Raw genomic sequence first — 19,177 nt, forward strand, 5'->3', positions numbered from 1 at the left:
CGTGCAGAGATTGACATGAACAACTGTTTCGAGGATTGGAAAAAACGTTGGCATAAGTGTATTGAGATCAAGGGATTTCACTTTGAAATAAATTAAGAATTTTAAAATTGTATCAAAGTCTTTCTCTTTTTTGCTCATGGTAGTAATTTTTAGAAGAAATATTAGTTTCGATAGCGTTGCCACCTATTATAAATTAACTCAGCAATGTGCTAGCAACTATTGAAAGTTAAATATTTGCTTAAAGCGCGACCAAAGCGTATTTCTAAAATCTTGAAAACTACATAGAGTTGCCACATATTGAAACAGTTTGTGGAATATAAGGAATTCTCTCTGGTTTTTATAGAAATTTTAGAAAGTGTCACGAAAGCCAGCAATAGCAAGCATATTTGATAATAGACTAACCGCCTGTAGGTTAAGTAATATACTTATTTTTGGGCTTAAGCATATGATTTAAAAAATGAGATAAAATGTGATTCGAGCATGAGGTTGAAGACTTTGCTAACAAAAATGGTCTCAACTAAAGCTGACAGAAAAAGGAATGTGTCCTGGATGCATTTCTTCAATTTGAGTTATAGAAAGAACAAAAATTAAACAAATAATATATGCACTTGTATGAAAGTAGTAAATATTTATGTATAAAATTAATAAAAAAAAAATATTTAAATAAAAAATAATAATTTGATTTCTTATAAATATTTGTCACTCATTATGACAAAACTATTCTCGCAATTTTCTAAACACAAATTTGAGCGACAGTATAGAATTCAAGTGTTGTTATTATGCCATTTTTACGCACACAACTGCGATTAGATTGTACACATAAGCAATTAACTATTTATTTCACACATCTCATTTAGATTGCCACATGTGTTGATAGTAAATATTGAAAAAGCACGTCGAAGCATTCCGTAATTCTACAAACAATTTTAAATTGGTACACAAGCGTGGCTGTGAGATTACCTGAAATCGCAAACAGCAGTCAGCGGTGGAGAACTCACCACACATGCATACAAATATGTACATTTAAGTATGTATATTTCGAACTTATGTACGTGAGTATGTAAGGTCATTTCGGCACTAATAATAAACAAATGTTCATTGACATATAAACATACACATTTTTCATTTGCACGTGTCGTCGTTTCCGTTCAGCTCTAATTTTCCAAATTAATTGCTTGTTGTTTTAGTTGTTGTTATTATTTTTGTTGTTTCTGCCTTGTACGCATTTTATTGTATGTCTTCGTTGGTGTCATTCAAATTCCACGCGCGTATTTATTTTACGCTTTCCTACGTAACATTTACATACTAAAATATTAACAAAAACAGCAACAAAAACCACAACAGCATTGTATTTATTGTTGCCGTTGAATGTTGTCATTGATATCAAATGGTTGCGCGTGTGGCTTCGCGTTCACGATTATGCCCAAAGACTCTGTCACAGATATGCGCATGTACATTTGTATTTGTGTTTCTACATATGCATGTTTATACTCTCCTGTGTTAGTACGTTTGTATATGAGTGTGCGTGTGTGAGAGAAACATGCGCGCGTGTAACTACTCGCTTTTAAACATTCATACATAACGACGCTGTTTATTATTTTTTATTGCTTCGACTTTTGCTTTTGTTTTAGTGGCTGTTGCTGTTGTTGTCGCTCGTGTTGTATTGTTTATGTTGTACGTGTGTCGGTGTGTTGTTATTTTGCATTTTTGTTTGGCTGCAGTTGTTATCTTTGTTCATTCGGCATGGCATTTTCATAGAATTTTAAAAACATATGGACAAATGTAATGATTATTGGGTTGTTTTTCTGAATACGCTCATAGGCATTATTTAAATTTTTTTTACTTTAAATTTGTTTTTATTATTATATATGTACATACTTATGTATATGTATATACATTATATGTACATATGTATGTATGTACATATATATTTTATTTAATTTTTAATTCTTTTCTTTAACATTTTTTTATACTTTTTAAACGATTTAATAAAAAACTACCTTATTTTTTAAATTTTATTTTTTTATCTAAAAAATAGATAAAAACAATTTATTTATTTTTAATACATTTTATTCAACTTTTTTATTTAAACAATTGTTTTATTTTTAATTTTTATATTCCAGTTTTATATTTTTCAAATTGGTTATACTATTTAAATCTTTATTTTTAAAACTTTTTATTATTATTTTTTATTTAAACAATTTATTCATTTTAAAAATTATTATTTTTAATTTTTTAATTTTAATTTTTTTTTTTATTTAAAAATATAGTTTTTAAAATTTTTCATTTTTTAAATTTACTGTTAGTTTCTTTTATTTTTATTTTCCTTTCTCGTTTTGGCTGATTTTTGCATTTTTTGTTGTTGGTTTTTTCAATTTTTATCCTTTTCTCCATTTATTTTTTAAATTAATCGTCAATTTTTTATTTTTTAAACTATTTTTTTTTTAATATTTCAATTTTCTACTTTTACTTTTATTTATTTTCTATTCTTATATTTTTCAAATTTATTTATTTATAAATTTTACTTATTTTTAATAAGTACTATTTTTGTCAATCGTAATATTTTTATTTTTTAAATTTTTTTATTTTCAATTTTATATTTTCAAATTTTTATTATATTCAATATTTATTTATTTTTAATTACTATTTATTTTCTCTAATTTTTCTGTTGTTTTATTTTAATTATCGTTATTTTGGTATTCTTAAAATTCTAAATTTTTTTTTAATTTCATTTATTTCATATTTGTTATCTATTTTCAATTTCTATTTATTTTTAGTAACCGTGTATTCTTATTTTTTTCTCATTTATCGATTTTTTTTTTAATTTATCGAAAACTCTTTCCTTTTTTTCATCTTTATTTTTTTCGGATTTTTTATTTTTTCCATTTTTTATTTTTTAAATTTATCGTCATTGTTTCTGTTTTAAAATGTTTTCTATCAAAAGAATTTAATTTTTAAAATAAAAAATTTTAAAATATACAGTTTTCGATAAATTAAGGAAATAAAAGACTAAAAAATTTAATTTATTGACAATTTCTTATTTTTTTCGTCTTCCTTTCTTTTAGCTGGATTTTTTGCAATGTTCTTGTGTTTTGTTTTGATTATAATTTTTGACAGTTGCTATTGTAACAGTTGTTTTGCATGTTTTGTACTCGCCGAAAATATTACGGTTGCCAATCTCACACTCACACAAGCAATTATTTTTTAAAACAAAAACAATTTAAATTTGACAGCTAATAATTTCTGGCTAATGGCATTTTGTTGTTGTATTTGTAGCAAGTTCAGTTCACAAAATATATGTACATAAATTTTTAAATTTTTATCACAGCTAATTTATTAAATATGTATTTTAACTGTGGTGAATAATAAACTTATTGCTATTTTTTGTTTTTTTTTTTGTTTAGCATTGCTAACGAACGAACTTTTAATATTTTTTTGGAATTTATGCATTTTTGTATTTTGTTGAAAAACATATTTTTAATCAATTTTGCACTAGTTGGCTCTTAAAAACGATTTTTAAATATTATATTATTAAAATATTGCTTGAATTACTAAACAAAATATTCAAATATGATTTATTATAATTTTTGTTGTCGAGAATTTTTAATATTTTTTGTATTATGTTTTTTTTTCTTTCTCAGAATAATTAATATCTAAATGTTTTGCGGTTAAGAAGAAGAAGAAATGTTTTTGCGGAAATTTTTAATTCTTTGTTTTTGTTTTTGCGATTTTCAATAATTTTGTTTCGAAAATTGATATTTTCACGGAAAAATATTTTTGCGATAATTATTATACTTTCATTTTCGCATCTTAAATAAAAAATAAATAAAATTAATACTTCGCATCCAAATTTATATTTTCGTACATTTCACATGTTTTTCTCTTCTTCATAGTTTCATAGAAAACTTAAAAAAAATTTTTCTTAAAGTAAGAATTTTCATTCATTCACTATTTTTTCAATTAAATACAAGGGAATATATTTTTTTAATACATATATGTATATGCATAAGTACATATGTTATTAACACCAAAGCTTCCTTCACCATACAAAGCACACTACATGCTTTCTTGGCTGCTAAGTTGAGGATTCTAGCAAATTAATTATAGCATTTAAGTTCAAATTCAAAATTAGCTATTTATAAATCTCTACTGGATGTCAATCACACGCTTGCCTGCGCAGTAATATTGAGTCATAAAACTGGAATAATGCCAGGGCTAAGCACATATCACAAGACCGAGTGAAGCAACAGGAGCAGAAGCACAACAAAAGAATACAAACCCTCCATACTACTTCAATCTGAAAAGCAATGTGATATTTTATTTACTCTTCAATCATCATTGCGGCTCACTGTGTACGACTTTATGCAATACTATCAAGCAACAGTTAAAAAATATTTCAAATGAAAATCATTCGCTGCAAATCATCGGACAGGCAAATCAAACTGCACGGGGCCAATAAGGCAAGTATGACGTAAATCGGATTAACGCACGTTCGAGTGAAATGGAATTATTAGCGTAGAGCCGTCATTCTAAGTCGTGATGTTTAGCGGTCGAAATTAATTGTGAGTGGCTTTATATGCAATTATATTGACATGCTTATTCAGATGTGTATTTTAATGACCCACCTATTAGTCGGCATGTGGTAAGGAACCGCATGTCCTTTAGCTTAAAATAGCTGCGTATTGTGAAGGCTTCTGGTTGCAAACCTCCGTGAGCGCTTTTAGGTGACGCATGTGGCGCACAAAACGCTTCAAGGCGCCGCTACAAAATATTAGCACAGCGGGGTTTAGTCATTTAGCACAATTTATATAGTAACACATTGCTCTTTTGTAAATAAGTTAAGGATTAAGAATACAATTTTCAGTGATGATACAAGTTCTCGTGACCCAAGAGTTTTTCTATCACGACATCAACTGTAAACGTAGTTAAATAGACTAAATAAAGTTTTTCACCACTGGTGTGGTAACGCTTTAATTATTTACAACGAATGTTATTTATAGCCACAAAAATAAACTTTAATTTATCTTTTTATTACTATAAGCTTAGTTAATACCAAGCATTAATACCAAGCGTCGTATGTAGTCATACAGAGAATATTTACTTTTTTTTACAAAAAATATGCATATTTTTTAATTTTAAATTCACCAAAGGTGTGGTGAAAATTTTTAAAACAATTTTCATATTTCAAATTTGTTTACAACACAGTTGTGGTGAGTTTTTAAACTGTCTATATGTTTAAAATTTCACCACAGGTGTGGTGAATTTTTTATTTTAATTTTTATATCCCAATTTTATTTTCCATGAAACTGTGTTGATTTTTTTTCAAACAAACCACAGGCTATCAATTCCACCACAGCTATGGTGAAAGTTTTAAAAGCCATTTTTACGTTTCAAATTATTTCAAAATATCTGTGGGAAACTTTTTTGTGCATTCTTGTTTAATATCGAATATTTGACTTTGAATTCTTACTTAAATGTTAAGTTTCCGCGTTAAAATATTTAGGGGCGATTTGGGGGGAATGCATTTATTGAAATCTACACAAATAAATTAGTTGAAGTTCCTTGATTTAAGATACAAAATATATGGTTTATTATAAGGGTATTAGTTGTTGTCAGTCCCAAGCCTATAAATGTGGAAACCCCAAAGGCAACAAAAACAAATTGCTAGAAGCAAATAAAGAAGCTTTGATGTTAAATATTTAATTAAATTTGCTTACACGTGTTGCCGCTTTTGGCCTTAATCGTACGAATACAACCACAGCGGATAACTATTAAAACGCGCACGCATTGGACATAGTCATCGATGACGCGCTACACACATGCTCACACTATTTACATATGTATGTTTGTCTGTATGATTACGCGTATACATACATATGTACATATGTATGTAGCGTTATGTTATTACACACTCAGTGACGCACAGCGCGGGGGTCTTTACTTTCGCCCGGCGCTCCAAACTGGCACGTGTGTGATTCATACAGCCATTAACCAGATACATATCCGCCGCTGCTAGCATTATTATATCTTTTATACCAACATGCCTGTGCGTCTTAATATTATTGCTTATTTGGTTGTTAGCAGTTGTTGTTCTTGTATTTGTTTCAACAGTTTTCGCTTCTGCGAAAGAGTAAAAACGAAAGAAATAAATAGAGAAAAGTAAACAAAAACTGCTTAGCGCGTTCACCTCGATGGTTTTTGTTTAATGAAGGTGTGTGCGTATTAAGCTTCGGCATAACTACAGGCTTTTATGTGCATATGTATGTACATATGTACATATGTCTGCATGCGCATAAGTATGTATGTATGCCCATAAATTAATAAAAATTTAGCGTGTTAATGTCTCAGCAACACGCTTACAAACACAAGCTAACAAGCCACATATTCACATATGGCATAATGTACACAAACACACACACACATCTTTTATGCTTGCATGTGTGCGCGCGGTGATGGCTTTGCACGCGCTTCTCAATCATCATTGCCAGCGCTGTCGTATCGTCGCTGTGTTGCCGTTTGTCAAAGTAGGGCGTAGCTTTCTGAGAAAAATGTATGTAGTCATCAGTGTTAAGCGCATACCGGCGATAACACAACGCAACATTCGAACATACGTACCTACATATACATATGTGTATGTATGTTTATACAAACCAAAAAAAAATTTAATTTCAGTTGCACCAAAAAATACCCTTCACAACTGACAAACTTTGCATAATAGAACTTGATTTTGTTCGTTAAGTTTGTATGGCAGGGATATACTATAGTAATCCGATCTGTACAATTTCTTCAGAGGAGATTGCGTTATTGTTTTGGACAAGAACCTATAACAAATTTGGTGAAGATATCTCATCAAACACAAAATTTTTTCATACAAAGACTGCATTTTGGTCGTTCACTTTATATGGCAACTATAGGCTATAGTAATCCGATCTGAGCAATTTCTTCGGAGAATGCATTGCTGCTTTGCACAGCAAGTTATGCCAAATTTCGCGAAGATATTTTATCAAAAACAAAAGTTTTGCATACAAGAATATAATTTTGATCGATCAGTTTTCATGGGAACTATATACTATAGAATCCGATCTGCACCATATCTTCGGAGATTACATTATTACTTTGGACAATTAGAAATGCCAAATTTTGCGAAGATATCTCGTCAAATACAGAAGTTTTCCATACAAGGACTCTATTTTGATCGATCAGTTCATATGGCAACTACATATATGCTATAATGGTCCATGATGTGTAAAAAATTTCAGATCGATATCTCTGAGACTTATAAACGATTTTGGCTAAATAGGCTCGGCTCGTTATGCTGATTATTTATATACTATTTATGTACATATGTATGTATATATACATATATTTCTTTTATAGGGTTTACAATTTTTCCTTTTGAATGACTTTGTATCTATTATATCATGTTTAGGGTATAAATATGACTACATTTATCTAATAGATAACTACATGCATAAATGTTGGCACGTTTCGATACAAATCAGTGAAATAAATTTCTGAATTGTTGAGCCGTAACAAACAATGCACTTAGTTTGTATGTATATAAATGGGTGAATGTGTCTATCTACCATGTGATATACAGCTATGTACATACTTACATATTTGTTTACTTTTGCCACTATCATGCTTCCAGAAGCATACAGAAAGCTTACTCAATAACTCATAGTTACAGGTTTTTTGGGTAAAGTTTAGAGGAGCTCGCGCGGCGGTATCCAAAAACTTCCATCAAAGTCGAGATAGTACAGGAAGTGTATCAAACAGTTATTAAAATGTATTATTTAATATACCGTTGCCATAAAATTTTGTAAGATTTTTTTTTCTTAGTAAAACCATCGAGCTGGCGCCGCGAATTTAATAATGACGCACACTAAAGCTCTTCAGAGATCTTCGATTCGAAATTAGGCTTCTAAAAACATCGAAAAATATTTTTGTATTTTCTACTTGCTACTGGAGGCAATAATATTCTTTCCGTTAACTTTTTGGGCAAAAAATAGCTTTTCCTAAAATTCTTGAGACATTGGAATGCGGCTTTCAGCTTGAAAACAAAAGCAAATAGCCCTGCAATGCTCGGAATAAAATCGTGGCATACTCCACAAAAAATATTCTTCCACTTTACCGATATGTCGCACACAATGGCAACCTTATAAGTATATTTTTCCTTTCAGAAAACTCTCCAGAAATCCGTCAATCGTATGGATTTGGTTTTAAGCTCATAGGACGCAGCAATTGTCGAACTAAAAAATAGGTACTCACAAGATTTGGCTTGAGTAGAATTGAATACTTTTACATATACATATGTATATACATGATCAAATAAATACCGATTATATTTATATATACATAATCAAAATAAACGCTTGAAAGCAGCACTCAGTAAGTCAAGTTCAGTTGAGTTGCCATCCAACACGAAATGAGAACTGTTGTGGAGATTTTTATTTAATCACCGAACTGATAGAGTATCAGTGAAACCGTTATCACAACTTATGACGTCTGCGTAATCGCAACTTGTATTCTCACTGCGATATTCACCTCGTCAGCATTGCTCAAAAATATTTGGAAAATATTTATAATGACAAAACAAGAAGACCACAGTAAAAGTTGTATAATTTGTGACTCATTAAAAACAAAGAAAATTAAATTGATTTTTTTATTGCTAACGTTTCACTATATCATATTACATATATGTACATATATTACATAAAATTTTCAACTTACGCTGGCAGATATAACCAATATATAACAAATATATAACCATTTTAAAACCAATATATAGCAAACATATAACCATTTTATAACCAAAACTCAAATTTTGTTTCGATATGAGTGGTTTCTATTATATCGTTTTTTCTTCGCCCGTAAACTTATGAAAAGTGATGTTATAAGGTCTTTATCTATTTTTAATTAAAATATTAACAGTCTGGTGTCCACACAAGACAAGGATACTGCAAAATAGTTAAAGAATTCGATAAAATCCCACGCAGAAGCAGGCAGTAAAAGAAATGTTTAACAAAGAATGAAGAAAATTGTAAAAGTATTATTCTGAATTGAACAAAATTTGAGTTCTTGAATTAAAATTTTCCGCAAAAAAAGCAGAGCGAAAACAGCTGTTTCTTAAACTACTTCACCACCTGGTAAGGTGAGTATACGGAAATTATATTAAAATAGCCACCTGATAAGGTGAGTATATGAAAAGAACCTTCACACAAACTATAATTTTCCAAATATATGCGCAATTGGCTTTTAGTTGAATGTGAATACACTTATCATTTAACGCAATATTTTTGTTGGTAATATGCCGTGAAATAAAAAGTGCTTACATATAATATATACATACATACGTTTTTACATTTGAGTGCCACAAATGATAAGCTAGCTCGCCAAATTAGTTTATTCCAGTTTTTGTTAGTTTGATGGAATTTATTTGAATGAATTTTTGTTTTAATTACTGCGGTGGCTGGTGAAAGGCGTTGAATTGTCGGGTTTTTTATGTTTTTTTTTAATAATGAATGATAGGAAAATTACCAACGATTAAATGTGCGTAAAATATTATGAATTAATCAGTGCGAACTTTACTTATACTTAGTGGCGTTAGACATTATGGTGCGCTGTGGAAGTATACATATTATGTACCATATCTGTATGTACAGGCAATTTGATTAGATAAAATAAAACATGTGCTTTACGAATGATGAATTAGACCTAGATACATTTTTTTTCATTTAAGGAGATATTTTAACAAATTTTTACGTGCACGTGATCTTCTACAGTTTATGGAAAAAAATTTGCATAATTGAGCAAATAAACGTCATAATACTTAAAAATTCGAATTTGTCTGCTTAAACTATCCAGCAGTCACTAAATGAATGCAAAAGATTATAACAAGTGTTTTAACCGGCTCTAACCTGGTTCAAAAGTAAATATTGAAACTAAAATTAGTTAAATATGTCCAAGTAAGATATTTGCCCACGGGCAAAAAAAAAAATAATTTGTTTAATCACTTGTTTCAAATTTATACATATGTATATCTTTTTTTTTTTTGTAGAGAGCGCTTTTAAGGAGTGGAAATTATGTGAAGGCCTTCTGCTTTAGTAGCGTTGTTTTGAAGATAAAAAGGGAAATAAGCATATTCTCAGAAAATACTAACTTAATTGAATCAATAAGGCAACATTTGTTCGGAGTATTTGTTGTGTGCATTGCAAAATCGTTTTCAAATGAAGAAATAAAACTCAACATATACGCGATGTTATATTGTAAATACATACATATGTATGTATATGTAACATATGTATAAGTTGAGTTAAATAATAATCAATCTTCTCTGTTTCAATGCACTCGCCTACATACCGAGACGCACACGCGCCGAGCACTTTTAGCGTCACGCTGAGCGCATTGCGCCATCGCCATTAACTGTGTGTGCCCCTGGTGCATATTTTATGTCTGTATGTACATATTTTGCAATATATACATATGTACAAATATAATATTTTATGTTTAGCAAACGAAGAGTCAATCCATGAGCAGAACCACCCATTGGCTAATGGCTATGAACGCAGAGATGACAATTGACTGTATTTATCTGAATTGTATGCGAGTGTGAAAAATGGTGGAAATTAAATAAATTATGTTTAATGTCGTCGTTTGTGTATGTATAAGTTAATTATTTTTAAGTTGGTGTATTTATGAGTTAGAGTTTTATTTTTTGCGTCAACAGTTAAAAAAAGTCCGCTAGTTGGTTCTTTTAGGTGGTTATTCCGACATAAATACAGTAGGCACTAGGAAATTGGAACTCTCTACACATACTTTCATATTTATTAAGTTTAAAAATTAAGATTACAATATTTTAATCAATTAAACTTCAAAAACTTTAATTCGAATAATTAAATATATTTTATATAACATTTTTCATGAACCAAAATAAAATGGTTAAATAGATTTAAAAAAGTAATATGAGTAATTTTCAAATAATATAGTTTAAATTTTTTTTTAAATAATTAAAAATAAAATTAAATAAAATATTTTTTGATAGTGCAAAAATATTTTTTAAATAAAAAAAATAAAAATAAATAATAAATATTTTTTTATTAAAATTAGAAAAAAAAATTAATTAATTAAAATAAAAAATATTTTTTCAATTATTAAAACAGAACTAAAAAATTTTTTATTTAAATATATGCATATGTTTAAATATTTTTTTAATTAATTAAATTTCTTAATTTTAAATTAAAATAATATTTTTATTTTTTTTTTTTATTTTTTTTTTATGAATAAAAATAAAATTATTTTTTAATAAATGAAAAATATTTTTAGTGAAAAATAAAAATAAAAATAAATATTTTTTTTGAAATGAAAATTAAGGAAAAAAATTATATTAATTAAAATGCAAAAAAATTTATACATATACACATACATATGTATGTATGTATGTACATATGTACATATATTTCCATTATTAAAAAATAACTAAGAAAAAATATAAAAGAAAAGAAAAAAATAAATAAATATTTAACATATAAATAAAATTTACAATATAAATATTTTTTTGATTAAAAAAATATTTTTTTTTGAAAATAAAATTAAATAAAACTAAATACATTAAATTAATTAAAATAAAATATATATATATGTACATACATATGTATGTATATTTTTCAATTATTAAAAAAATTAAAATTTTTAAATATTTTGGTTCTTAGTTATTTTTAATAATTGAAAATAATATTTTTTAATTAATTAATTTTTTTTTTAATTTTAATTTCAAAAAATATTTTTTATTAAAAAATTATTTATTTTTAAATATTTTTTTCTTTTTTTCTCACTTTTATATTTTTTTATTTTCTTATTTACAAACAGCTTACGCAATCAAGGGTTAATTGAAAACTTAAACATAAACGCACATTCTTATTTCTTATAAGCGATTACTCAGCAATCATCAAGCAAAAATTTCAAAGAAATGTATTTACTTCAAAGACCAACTAAAGGATTAATATGAAAAAAAATGTCTTTAATGAAAAAATGTATAAGTTTTTTCTCAAAATATTTCAAAGGTATTAAGGAAACAACAAATAAATTAAAAGAAATACCCCACGGCACCACTAAAGGGTTAACATGAAAGTATTGCTCTTCTAAAGAGTGGAATTATATTGTTGCTGCTCAAAAGTTAAGGAAATAAAAGTAAAGAAAATATCACAGGCAAACCCAAGCCAAAATTAGACAAGTTTTAAAGGCTAATTAATTTGTTAATACTTTGTTGACTGTTTATTTGGAATGTGCAAATATTTATGTATAATAAACTCAACCTTATTTACTATTCATTTGCTTGCTAAGCACATTTCAAAGAGTAAATACACACATATAAATTCACTTAAATCAATAAAACAATACAATGTAAAGGCATATAAATATTTACACTAAACAAATATAAATATGAATAAAACACTTGAAAGTATGCAGGCTTAGTAAGTTAGCACTTGAGCAATTCTACAAATTCAACATTTCAGATAATTTTCAGAATTTCGCACGGGCAGTGGATTCCCGGAAATAAACTTAAGTTTTTAAGCGGAGTTAAAGCGATTTGAAAAATTAAAAAGGAAATGGAAAAAAACTAAAAATAAAATTACAAAAAACCGGAAATGCAGAATGTTACAAACGGATATTAAAATGCCGTTATTAATAAGCATGTGCAAAATAAACATCCGGTTTGAGATCAATTGAGTAATAATCACGCTAAAATTGCGGCTGTTACTGGACTACATTGTTATTTTTAGGTTATGTCAGAAGTGAAGTCAAGTTTTTTTTAATTTTTGCTGACATGTTATACTACAAAGGGCTGTTTTATATATGTACATATGTATTATATATAAAAGATGCATATATATTTAATGCATAACTCCAACATTCAATGCCAGCAAGTTGTTGATAAGAACTTTTGTACAAGTATACTGAACGTATGTATATATGTGATTGATGACGCATAAGTTCAGGGATTACTCGAACACAAAGGTGTCGTTTGCGAACGCCTTTTGTGAAGCATGTTTTGCCCCTAATATACAGCCTAAAGCTGCCTGAAGAGTTCTTTTGTTCGTTCAGGTATCTTCAGGTCTACAGTAAGTACAGCATAATAAGACTAGTAAGAACCTAATTAAACAATAAAAAAAAATTAAAACTTGTTTTATGTGTTTATAAATCAATGAAAATAACTATTTGAATAACATAAATTTACAGCAAATTTTAATTTCTTTTAATAAAAATTAAATATTCATACTAACCCCACCTTCAGTTATACTCAGCCATAACTTCATTTTAAATCTTAACTTTCTGGTTACCGCAATCTTTGAACGATTATTTTTTTATTTTCCACAATTTTTTCATTAAAAATAATTACAATATGTCCTAGAAAATCACATATACCATAACTGTAAATATTATTTCTCAATTTATCTGATTTTTAATAAACTTTCAAACCTTTTTCTAACAATTTTGTTACTTAGCCAAGACATAAACCTATTAAGGTATGATATAATATCTCTTAGGTGCCTTCTATATTATTTTTAGAACTTTTTCTGCTTTCATTTATACACTAAATCAAAAAGTGAGTCATTGCATTAACAGTAAAAGTTAGAGCTAAATATGTGACAATTATGGCAATAGAAGGCAAGGTGCCTCCATTAAACGGCAATTTGGGCGTACAATTGTGTATATAGAGCAAAAAGTTAAAAAGGGTGTGATTGCAATCTTTTATAATGTATACATTGGAGCGGGTTAAATTTTTTTCTATAAAATCTCGCAAGCGAGAAATGTTCCACGGTTCATTTTAAACAAATTTTTCTAAGAAAGTAAGGATCTAAAACCAGTTTCGAGCCAGCGATTCCCGATTTTTGACGTCCGGTAAATTGACCCACTCTAATATACATATATAAATATATAGTAATATTTTCGTATGAACTCATCTTGTACTGTGCGCCTACTTCCCCTTTGACTACTCACTTCTTATAGCCCTCAAACGTAGCATAATCTTTTAGCTTCATCTAAAAATATAAAATTACAACATATGTCTCAACAAAAATTAACTGTAAATCCCGCTTTGCCACTTTTCTACCAACTTCTTTCCTCTAACTTACCTTACTGTTGCAGTTTCTTATGAAATTTCAAAATTACGGCACATGCCTCAAATAAAAAAAAAAATTAACTGTAAATCCAGCATTCAAATTTTACGCTCATTTCCTATTTTGCATGCGAAAGTTATGCAGCGCCAGATGGAACCCTAAACACAGACACACTTTACCTTTTACATTTGCCAACCGAAATTCCAGCACCAACCCACACACCGTGCCGCCGTTAAAATATTTTCTTTAACTTTTGCGTACTTACATTGCCTATAGGTATCATTAAACCTTCACACCCACCCACGCCTTAACTCGGATGAAATGCTTACCGATGCCACTGTAAAATGTCGCGCAGACACGCTTACGCTGCCGGGATGGCAGACAAGAAATACGCAAAACGAAACTAGAAAAAGAAAAAAATAACAAGAAGGATATACCCTAGAGGTCGACCGGTCAAAGGCGCGTGTGCCTCTCGGCATATTTGCGTGTGTAAAAATTTTACAATACTCTTTATTAACATTCTGCGTAAAATTGTTTCACGTGCCAGTGCTGTGCAAGGCATTCAGTTGAACAGTGGTTAAGTAGTGGTGAAATCAGACCACGAAATCAATGCTTGAAAGAAATTGCTTTGAAATGGAAATGCAGCGTTTAGATTTAGGGGCAAGAAAAAGCATATTTACGTTATTAGAAGTAAGTATGTAGGAATTTATTTTCAAGTCACCTTTTAATGTGACAAATCGAACAAGCAACTGGCTTAAGTACAATGGGCTGACTGACTTAAACAATTGAAAAGAGAATAGCAATGTGTTATAGCACTTCATGGTGGTAAACACGGTACATACCGTCCTTCTAAGCTTAATTCAACTGGTAAATTTCGGAATTGCTTTGAAATGCAAATTATTTTAACGAGAGAGAGAGCGTCCACTCTGCAGACACCGTAAGTCAATCGACGTTGCTCACGAAGTCGATTTGAGTTTCTTCCCAATTGGACTAAACTGGATTACAGCGTGATGTCTTCGATAATTATGACTAATAAACTACATATTTTGTAGTCCATGTTTAAGAGACAAGTTTTCACATGATTGTCCGTGAAAGAATTTAGTAAAGTCACCGAAACTTGTATTGGTAAGGAACCAGCTGCGTGCCGCGGTGACAAAACAAGTCGGACTCGCCACTTCGAAGGCAAATACCACAAAAAGTTTTACAATTTTTAATCAATTTTGAGGTTATGCCAAATGAAAATTTTATACTTCTGATTCTACAAAACAGAATATATAATTAAAATTATTACTTATTTATAAATATTTTACAAATTTTATATATTATATCGTTGATAGCTCTTATAATTGTTTCAAAGTTCAGAGACCGATTAGAAAGCGCGTGTAAGTAAGTAGCTGGCAATTTAGATTAAATAATTATTATTTTTTACTTTCCCACGCAGCCGTGCTATCGCAAAAATATTTATAAAAAGATAATCATTTATGATGACTCTAATGATTATTGCTTTTAGACTGCGTAAAAAGCTTTTAATTTAAAATATTTAGTATTAAAATAATATTTTTATTACATTTAAATTATTATTTTTTAATCATTAATGCCACCCTTTAGTCCTAAAATGTGACATAAAAAATTAGAAACACAAACCGGTTGCTAATTATTGAATCTATTACTGGCGTAAACAACAATAAATACATTTTTTCGTCTCAGATATGTCGAACGATGTGCCTGAAAGAGTGGTTTTGTGCATTTTTTTCATCATTACTTTAATAAGAAGAAAACCTCAGACGAAAGTTATCAATATATGATAAATATATGCTCTGGATATGCGTATGAAAATTGACCTACCGGTAGCCAGTGGAAAGGGTTCAGAGGCCCGCTACGCTGTGCATAACAAGAGCTTTAAGTACAACTCCAGCGGCGGCTGTTGAATTGGTACTAAACCTGCCACCTTCGCTGAAAACTGCGCAGCAAAATCGGCGGGACTACTGCAGGCTGCAGGAAAATTTACATTTATAGAACCTTCGGGCATAGCTCGGTGGGTAATTGCGGTTGCGCAAACACCGGCTATATGATCACACTTTTCAACTAGGAAAGAAGGTTCAAAGTAAACATAATGCCTAGCATAATGGTACATTAGCTATGGAGTTGGTGCTGTCCAGAGTTAGGCATAAGGCAACACTTTAAATTGTCAGACCACTGCTGTATATTTCAAGCTAAGGTCTTTGCTATTGCGAAAGCCGCGGAGCTGGCCTCTAATGCACCTGCAGGCAATTCCAGAGTCAACATCTACGTAGAAAGCATATAAAAAAAAATGTTTTTCATTTCACGAGATATCTTTTGAAAATTTGACATTTCAGAATAATTTTACAGACCAAGGAGAAACGATATAATAGAAACCATTTAAATTGAAACAAAATTTGGGTTTTGGTTATAAAAGGGTTATATGGTGATTATCACACACTCATATCGAAAAGAAATTAAGTTTTGGTTATAAAATGGTTATATATTGGTTATTATATCTGACAGCGATTTTGATTTTTTTTTTTTTGATGAAACACTGTTTTGAATTTCAAGTGACCACATATACATAAGAATTTATTAAGTACCGTTAAGCGCTGTTAACTTATTTTTAACGATATCTCAATTTCGTTTCCATTTTCAGTAGGGATATCAACTTTTTTGCTACCGAAAATAGCTGTGACACAATTTTCTATTTTTACCTCCGGTTAAGGACACTGTGTGACTGTGCTACGCACATACACATACATATATATATATTCAATACATAATAAATGTAGGTATCTGAAAGGGCAGATGCTAAGGAACACAATTTGCCGCGCCAATTGGTGTTTGTATTCAAAATCAATGCCAGCAGCCGACAGCAGGATATCCTTGTCTCTACACCTATATATATATATGTATATATATATATGTATATAGATATATATTATATGATATGTTTTATATATATGCAGGTGGGTATGTGTACGCTTATTTTGCGCAATGAACAATGCGTATTCACACGTCTGTCCTATTCGACCTAAATTCGTCCTTGGCAGTGTAAAGTCGACTGCGGCTACTGCTTCCAACAATAAAGCTGGAGTATACCCATTATATGTATATAGGTATATGTGTATATAAATAGGGAAGAGAAGCGAAAATGAATGAGAAAATGAAATGTATAATCAGAAGAAAATGGCTGCTGCAATAACGATAGCGTGGCTGTATTTTTAGGTGTATGCGTGTTGCAGACAACGCAAACAGGCGATGACAAGAAACAACATTCAGCAATCAATGTGATTGTGTGGACAATGGTTTGCGAAAATACACGATTTGGCAATAGTTATTGTTGTTGCTTGCATTCGTGTCGTGGCAAGTGCAACATTGCCCTTACTGCTACATGAATCTCACACGCAAACATGTACAAAATTATCTGTATAACAAGAAAAAAATTGAACTTCGGTTACAGCGAAGCTATAATACCCTTCACAAACACAAAAGATTCCTTACAAGAACTTCAATCGGTGAGCTTGTATGGCAGCTATAGTGTATAGTGACTTGTTTTGAACAATATCTTTGGATATTGTAGCATTGCCTTTGCCCATAATCCATGCCAAAATTTTGTGAAGATACCTTGTCAAATGATAAAGCTTTCTATATAAGCACTTTATGCCGATCATTCAGCTATAGGAGATAATGGTCCAAAATAATAATAATAAATAGGCGGTTTCCCTTCTTGGGGAGAAAAGTATATGTACAAAACTTCACATCGGTATTTCAAAAACTGAGAGACTAGTTCATGTATATACAGACAAACGGACGGACAGACAGACGGATATGGCGAAATCGACTCAGCTAGTTACGCTGATCATTTAACAGGTCAATAGAAAAATCCCCGGCTTGCAATAGTAAAACATATTTTTTTCAATAGTAAAACATATTCGTTTTCTTAATCCACATAGTTCCCTTCAAGGGTGATATACTGATTATAGCGACCCTCTAACTTTTCGAAGCCAGTTTTGTGCTACGATTTGTGCTTTGCTTTAAAATAGGTCTCCGTTTCAGCGATCACCTCTTCATTCTACGAAAATGCCATCCTAGACAGCATTATTTCGAGATATGAGAACAATAAATAGTCGCTGGGCGCCAGATTTAGAGAATTCATTGAAAATTCATCGAGTTTTGCCAACGTTTTCACTGACACGGTGCATGGTGTTGATGAAACAGTTCTTCCCTTTTTATGGTGCTCAAAAAAATTATTCCATGCGCACCCCAAAATACAGACACCATAACCATACCAGCCAACTGTTGCGTTTTTCCACGCTTTTTAGCGGGTTCATTGTGTGCTGTCCACTCGGATGACTGTCGATTGGACTTCGGAGTGAAATAATGGAGTCATGTTTCATCCATTGTCACATATTGATGCAAAAACTCGGGCTTTTTACGCTTGAACATCTCCAAACACTGCTACGAATCATCAACTCGTCTTTGTTTTTGGCCCAAAGTAAGCTCGCGCGGCACCCACTTTGCGCAGAGCTTTATTATACCCAAATATTAGTGAATGATGTGATTTAAACGTTCAGTTGGCAACTTTAGACTGTCTGCTATCTCGAACCACTTCACTTTACGATCAACCAAAATTATTTTGTGGACCTTTCTGATGTTTTCATCGATAACAACATCTTTTGGGCGTTCACTGCGTACACAGTCTTCGATGTTCACTTCACCATATCTAAACTTAGCATACCAATTTTTGATGGTTGATTTTGATCGAGCAGTGTCCGGAAACTCGTCTTCTATCAAGTTTTTGCTTCAACTTTATTTTTTCCCTTCAAAAAAGCAACATTTTATCATATTCCTCTTTATACATTTTTCCACAATAAAAAAAAAGTTGCTTCACTCAAAATGTTATAATTCACAAACTAAATATCCGACAACTGTCAAGCCCGTCAGGCCGGGGACTTTTCAATTGAGCTTTGTACATACTATACATATGTATATAGTTTATGGGGTCTCTGACGTTCAATTTTGTCTGTTGCAAATATCGTCACGAACTT

The 19,177-nt window shown here is 30.3% G+C and overlaps 1 protein-coding gene across 1 annotated transcript in view; it reads right to left on the bottom strand.

Moving 5' to 3' along the window:
- Positions 1-19,177, bottom strand: part of LOC120782525 — a 52,075-nt gene that overhangs the window by 31,516 nt on the left and 1,382 nt on the right.

The sequence above is a fragment of the Bactrocera tryoni genome, chromosome 1 (genome assembly GCF_016617805.1).
Source record: "Bactrocera tryoni isolate S06 chromosome 1, CSIRO_BtryS06_freeze2, whole genome shotgun sequence".
NCBI lineage: Eukaryota > Metazoa > Arthropoda > Insecta > Diptera > Tephritidae > Bactrocera > Bactrocera tryoni.